Below are 8,080 nucleotides of genomic sequence, written 5' to 3'. Positions count from 1 at the left end.
GATTCAACTATGTTTTGGTTTGTGTTTGCATGTATTTTTAATTTGCTTTAAATACAAGTTTGTTATATGATTAATTGTTTTGTCGTTAATCGAATGTTATATGATATTTAATGGATGATTAATGAGAAGTTTTTTATGATTGAATACTTGTCTTTGATGTATAAAAAACATATTTTATAGTTTGATGATTATATGAAAAATGGGATATATATATATATATATAGAGAGAGAGAGAGAGAGAGCAATGTTTGGCCATTATGGTGTTTTTGTTCAGTTTTAAAAGTTTATATAGGTCATTTTGTTGTTGTTTTTGATGTTAAATTAGCTGTTAAATTGATAAGAAGAGTATAGGTGCATGTTTGTATGTTGATAGTAGATTATAGACTTTAATTCTTATACATCGTAATGTTTACATGTTTATTGTTTCTTTTGCAGGTTTAAACATATAGATATGAGTGTATATGACTTGTATGAATAAGTTTTATTTTGTTTCTAGGTTTCGATGCATTTTTATAGGTTTAAGCTTTATTGGGCATTTCTAGGTTTCTGAGTTGGTATTCGTTGGTTGAACATCCTTAGGTTTTTTTTATTTTCATGTTTTTTTGATCGATTGATGGTTTTTACACAAGCACACACAATTGTTAATCACTAATCTAGGGTCCTAATGGTTTAAAAACATTTAAATCATGTCATTTAATCTTTGGTTCTTTGTTTTTGTTCTTCAAAAAAATCAAATAATCAAGAAGATTGTTTGAATCAAATAATCAAGAAGATTGTTTGATTGTTGTCTTAATGGAACCTCAAAATATTGTTTGAATGATGTCTTTGCATTTGTCTTTGCCTTTAATTTTATGTTGTCTGGTCTAAAATTGAATCCATGCTTTCTAGGTTTCTTTATTATATTCTTTGTGTTCTTTATCAAATTCAACAAAAAAAAAACCTCATTTGATCTCCAAATTATCGTTTCTGTTTGTGGACTTTGTTGTTGGGCTTGGGCCTTTGGTCTAGAAAACTTAATCTACGTGGTTGGGCTGAGCCCATTTTCCATGAGGCTGTGTTTGGCGTGCTTTATTTTTATCAAAAGAAAAATACATTTTTTTTCCTTAAGGCATGTTTGTTAAACATGGTCTTAAGAAATTTTTAAAGCCTTTGATTTTTAGCTAAGAGCATGTTTAGCAAGCACATCTTACTAATTTTCCAGTAATGTTTATTTTGTTCTTTTTTTATGCTTTTGCCAACAGACCTCAAAAAATCTGAAAAAATTTAGGGACCATTTCAAAATTATTTATGGGTTCCTGACATGTTTTCTAACCATTTTATTTAATATTTGAGTTTGTAAACTTACACTATAAGATATTAATCTAGTATTAAATATACATGTTTTTTCTTTAAAATTTCAGAAAAATACAAAAAAAATTCCTTATTTGAAAAAAATACAAAAATATGTTTTTATTTGTATGCATACAGCTAAATTCTAAAATTTTCATGCATAGTTTATAAAAAAAAATACATTTTATCATACGTGGGAAAATACAAAAAAAAATCAATTAATGAGTATCACAACATGTTTGTGATTATCCATTATGATTTGGTAAAATTTTCAAAAATACCAAAAAAATAAATATATTTATTTAATTTTTATGATATGAATTTTACATAATTTTTTAGGTTTTAGAATAGTTAGGTTTAGCTTGAGAAGATAAGAATTTCCTTACTGAGAATGACTTTTTTTGAACCTTTAATCAGACCACTGAATAAAAACATGATCTTAGAAGAAAAAAAATCAATCAAAATTACAACTTACCATAGGTAGGGTGCTATAGGGGTGATATGTTTTTCTCATGCACAACTAGTCCATTTACTTAGACTCTCACAAACTATTAGGAGGTTTTCTAGTGACCATAATACTAAGTGGTGATTCCTGAACCATTTAAATCATATTTTTACAATTTATTCAAACACATCCAAAACCCCTTTAGATCTAGATGCTAGATCCACCATTTAATATTGTGGATGTCACGACAATAAAGAGAAGCCACATGGCCAGCCTTAAATTCGGTAGAAAACTTTTTCTTTGGTCTACCTTCTTTTATTTTTCTTTGTAGTTCTTTTATTTTTCCTTAAATTTTAGTTTTTAGGCTTGAGAGAAAGAGAGAGAAAGTTATATAAAAATAATGAAGGAGAGAGAAAGTTGATAAATGATCATGTTTTAGTAACGAAACTTATTATTTTTGGTATCAATGAGAGAGAAAATTGGATATATTCGCAAGACTTTAAAATAATTTAATGTGATCAATATCTTAACATAAATATTAACTTATTAGTTAACCAACGGGATAATAACTTTGCATAATTATATTAACTTATTAGTTAACCAACGGGATAATAACTTTGCATAATTATATGAATATGCTTACAATTAAAAGAGAATATATGCAAAACTTTAACAAGAATATAATAAAAGCAAGGAATAATAACTAAAGATTTAAGGACAATAAACATACTTGTTGATGAAATTTGGATGAATAAAAAGGAATTGGAAATGTTATTATCCAGGATTAAATCTTTTATTCTTAAATAATTTCTATGAAAAGCATCCTAAAATTCCAATAACACTATCTTGAAAGATTGCACTACCGATCAGGCAAATGTTGTAAATTCTATCCATGAAACAAGAACCTAAATGTTTAGAACAGACAGTAGGTAAGGAAAAAAAAACTGAAGAATCAAAAGGGAAATTTAAGCAAGCAAAGGATTGTAGGTAACAAAAAAGTCTGCGAAGATGCTCTATCAAAACAGCCCCCTCCAACCTCTATTTATACAAGATTTTTGGGACAAAAAATGATGCAGAAAATAATTATGTTAAATATAATTAATTCTTGCTATTTTAACTTTTTAATTATTAGCCATAAAATACAAATAAAAACATGACGTCTTTCATTTAAACCTAAAATGTTTATATAAAAATAAGTTCAAACAGTGGAAGGTAACTATTTAGGCAGGTTATTTCCTTAGTTGGCAAAAACTACTTTTTTTTAGGCAGTAAAATTATTTTACAACGAGTCAAGCTGAGTGTGTGTGGTTGAAGTTCAAAGTACATATAACTTAAGGTCTCTCCCTTGTAAAAGTTCTGGTTCTCTACATGCTCAATTTTAACTTACCATGGCACACACAAGAAAATCTTTAAATCTTTTAATGTGGTATTGAGATTTTGGGTTTGAAATATTTTTACCAATCAAGACTTTTTAAGATTAATTTTTAATTCATTCATAATTAATTTTAGATATGTTAATGTTTTGTATTAAAATATTTAAATTAAAGAATATTTTCAACAAATTCTTCACAAACCAAACATGAGTAGACCTCATATTTAATTTCATATCAAATATAATCATTAACCATGTTTTAATTTATTTATTTAGTAATTATTAGATAAGCACCAATTGTTACTATTAATATGATTAACTTAGAATTATGATTTAAAAATATAAAAAAAAAAACATAAAAAGTTTTAGATAATCACTAGCCAATTTACCAATAGGGTCGGATCAGAAGTTGTTTTAGAAAGTGCAAGCCCTATCAACTCATATTTTTATCTTAAAAAAAATCTTTTATTTTGAACCAAAAACTTGGTGCTTGTGATTAATCAAATAAATAAAGAAATATATATCTATGCAAATAAATTTAAAAAAGAGATGTTGATGTAAATCAATGACATAATTAAAAAGCTGAGAGATTGATGCAGATTAAGATACTAATCTCGTGTTGCGGGAAGTTATTCATATTTTTCTATTAAATCATTTGTAAATAATTTTTTTAAGTAATAATTTAAATTCTATCAAAATAAAAGAATCTGCTAGTATAATCCTTTTTTCTTATTATTGTAATTTTATAAGCTAAAAAATATAGTTTTTTTTTATATCAAATATACTTCATTTAATAAAAACCAAAGACAATTAGTATAAGTATTAAATAATGAGAAAAAAGCATTTCATTCATTAAAACATCCATATCCTATTAATGTGATTTCTTTTTTTGTAATTTGTTCATCAGAATATCAAGCAAAAAGTTTATCATAATCATAAAAGAAAAATTAAAAAATATATATAATTTTTTCATTATTATGCCTTGGAGGTAATAAAAATATATATGAATAATACATTTTGACTGCTTTTCTAGTTTTCAACCACTAGAATGGTGGTTGAAAAATCAAGCTAAGGTTTTTTCGTGATATGCATGATGTGGAATAGCGGAGCTATGATTAGTACTTAAAAGTGTATTTTTATCAAGGTTTTATATCATCATTTTGCACTTGAAGTATCAATAACTCCTTAACTAAAACATGTTTTATAATAACATATCTAATACTATAATATACCTTTAATTTATAGTAAATGTTCATCTTAAATGCAGGCCTATCACATAAATGAAAGAATTGATTGATGAGTTAAAGTACTGAAATTGAAAGGACAAAGAGATGGCCAAACGTAGAAAAGAGATGCTGGTGCAGTCCAAACTGGAACACTATTCGGTAATTGGGTCATATCTGGAGCTGTAGATCTTGGATTTAGGTCCATTTTATATGGATGGAAAGATAAGACATAGGCCTACAACTTTCATTTGGAGCCCAAGATTTAACAAGGCCGTTTTCAAGTCCAAATTGTAGCAACAACGAAGAAGTCCGAATCTATCCTGCAGCCCAGATACTGTTCAGTGTTCAGCCCATATCTCGAGTTCTAGAAGTTCAAATGATCTCAAATTTTTACCTTGGGAAGATGAGACAATTTCCTAGAACTTTTATGATTTAAGTTTGTTCAAATTATGACGTTATCAATGACGTTTTTGGCAGACAAGAAGATAAGAATTGTCACCAAGTCAAGATGTGGCCACCCACTCATCAATTAGTCAACAAAATCAATAGTTCCGAATTTTGGCCTATAAAAGGAGGCATTTGCCATGTATTTAGGCATCTTGGTGTTCAGATCAAAATCATGCTCTTGCTCTCTCTTTTGTAATACTTAAGTTTTATATTAATCTCTTGTTTATGCCTTTCATTTCCTTTTCTTTACTTAGTTAACTTCTTTCTCATTTATGTTCTTATCTTGTTTATTTATGTTTCTTTCTTTCATTATGTCTAGCTAAGTTAATTATGTCAAGGTGAAAATGGTACACTAATGGTGTAACAATAAGTATAATATAAACTTAACATGGACCTTAATGTTGGATACTAACATGCTTTATATTTGTTATCTTGTTCACTTTTAATACTTTGCTTGTTAAATGGTTAATCTAGATTTATGTTGTATAACACTTGGTACAACAAATACTTGGCACTTTCATAGCCCATACTGTATGGTATAACCGACACCTGAGCTATGAAAGGAACTTGATTTGTTGTTAACATAAGTTATAATCATGAATGTCTGACAACATTTACAAGTATTAGCATTATTCGAATAAGATAACTAATGTAATCATGATTGGAACCTCCTTTGTGTGTGGTTTCCAATTGAATAATAAGAGTTTATATTATACTTGTTTGAAGTTCCATTAGTGGATCCTCTAACCTTGACATCTGTTGTTATCATTGTTTAATCCTTACGTTATTATTCCATCTCAAAGTTCTCATCAACTTCTTCTTCATCATCTTTATTATTATCATTATTAATAGTATTATTGGTATTATTATTATTATTATTATTACTATTACTAGTATTACTACTACTACTACTACTACTACTATTATTGTTGTTGTTGTTACTATTGTTGTTATATTATTGTTGCTTATAATTTATACAAGTAACCTCCCTGTGGTTCGACCCCGGTCTTGCCGGGTTATTTATTACTTCGACACTCCTGCACTTGGGAAAAGACATCAATCTTTTGGTCGTGTCAAGCTACCTCCTGGAATTGAAGGGGTTTTGAGCTTAATCACACTACATTTAAATCCTAACACTTCGAATAAAAAATTAATTGTTATGGGATTTTTGATATTTTAATCAAACCTAATGGATAATTATAAACTGCTTATAATATTTATTTTGTATTTTTAAAACATACTAAAAAATTAATTTTGTTATTTTTAGAAAATATACATGAAAAACCTTTAGGATTTAATCGTATACACGAAAACAAAATATTTTTTTATGTTTTTAAAATGAGGGATTTTTTTTTTGGATTTTTTGAAATTTCAAACAAAATTCATTTATTTTTAGTATCTTAGAGTCCTGTATGTTCAATTGTTTTTTTTTTTTTTAAAAAGAAAATCTCTTACCCGTCGGGAGGACGTCTGGGTGTTAGCATCAGCTCTCGAGGAAACGGACATGTTAACAGATGAATATTAAGGCGAGGGATTGAAATGGGTCAACGAGACACTATAGCCCAAGGACCAAGTCTATGTGAAAGCCCATGAGAATAATATCATGGATGTGAGCTGAAAATTCATTGGGCTCCTAGAAACCTATTTTTTTGCTTTGCTGGGCTGTTAAACAATTCAATTGGCCTTTTTTTCATCCACCTATTAGGTTTTATTTTTAAAATATCATATTTTGGGTAATTTCTTCACCATTTGACCATTATCATTAACCAAAACTCCCTTTTAAAAAATTATTAAACCAAGATTGATCTTGTGTATGACTGTTGACAACTAAATTCTTTGTTTTTTTCCTTCTTCCTCGCAAGTGTGACGACTCTCAGCTTTTCTTTTCTCCCCTTTTTGCTCTTACCTTGCATAGTTTGGGAAGGCAGACTATTCGGGAGTAAAACACGCGTAACAGGCTTTGACTAATATTGAAATTCAGACAATAAACAAATAATACACTACTTTCATTTAATAAATCATGTAGTAATAGGACAGAGGATTGTAGAATAATTGACAAAATTCAGAGAAAATAGGTAACATTTATTTTCTAATTGTTGGCGGGCGGGCGCATAATTGATGGATCTTGGTTAAGGCAAAAGGCTAATTTTGGTTATGCACTTCTTTTTGGAAGCATGTTAATTGAAAGACATGAGGATCCATCACACTACTAGGCTGGGCCATGGGACTGAGAGTGGGGAATAGGAAAATTGGAAGTCGATGGAGTCGGAGTTATATTTTACAGTGTAATAGCGGTTGTTTTTTAAATAATTTATTTTTTATTTTTAAAAAATTATTTTTAATATCAGCACATCAAAACGATTCAAAACATACAAATTATATTAAATTCTAGCAAAACAAATTTAAATTTTTTAAAAACACGATTTGCATTGCATTCCCAAATAGTTTATTAGTTAGGTGAAGTTCAAGGAAAGACGATGATAATTAAGGTTACAACCATTTGTTTTTGTGTTTTAAGAATATTTTTAAAAATTTAAATTTTATTTTTAAATTATTTTAATGTATGGATGTTAAAAAAAGTTTAAAAAAATATATTATTTTAAAAAAAGTTAACTGTTAAAAAAGTAAAAAATAAAATTACAGTGAAAAGATAAAAAAGCTGCCAAAAAGCATGGAAGTGGAAATGAAGATCAGACGGAGCCACTCCTTTCCACCGTCTTGTCAACATCCTTGTACCCTCCTTTTCTTCTCCATTTCCCTCGCCATCACTCCTCCATTACTCAAAACAGTTGAGTAGACCCCCGCACTGGAACGGAAATCCCAGCGGTATTTTTGCTTGTTAACATCATTACAAGAAAATAAAATAACACTAGTCGGTGGAATAAAACAATTGAGGAAATGTTATGGTTGATGATATTAACTTGGAAATAGTGACTTCTAAAGAAATTATTTAAATGAGATGATATAAATTTCAAGAAAAATAAATAAATAAATATCCTTGAGAATCTTAAATCTCTTATTATGATTAATATTGGTATTATAAAAGATATTTTAATAAGATGAATTTAATAAATATCACCAATAATGATCCAACAAGTTATAATTTCTGAGTTACCATCATGTATATTTTCTGTCGGTGACTTTTTTTTAAGTATCACTTAATTTATCTTATAGGATTTTATTAATATTTTTATTAATATAGATGTTCGGATTAATTTACATGTACTTTAATTAATTTTACGGGTTTTAAAATTAACGATC

Source organism: Populus nigra, chromosome 5 (assembly GCF_951802175.1).
Source record: "Populus nigra chromosome 5, ddPopNigr1.1, whole genome shotgun sequence".
In the NCBI taxonomy this organism is placed as follows: domain Eukaryota; kingdom Viridiplantae; phylum Streptophyta; class Magnoliopsida; order Malpighiales; family Salicaceae; genus Populus; species Populus nigra.
Note: the sequence above shows the minus strand (reverse complement) of the source record.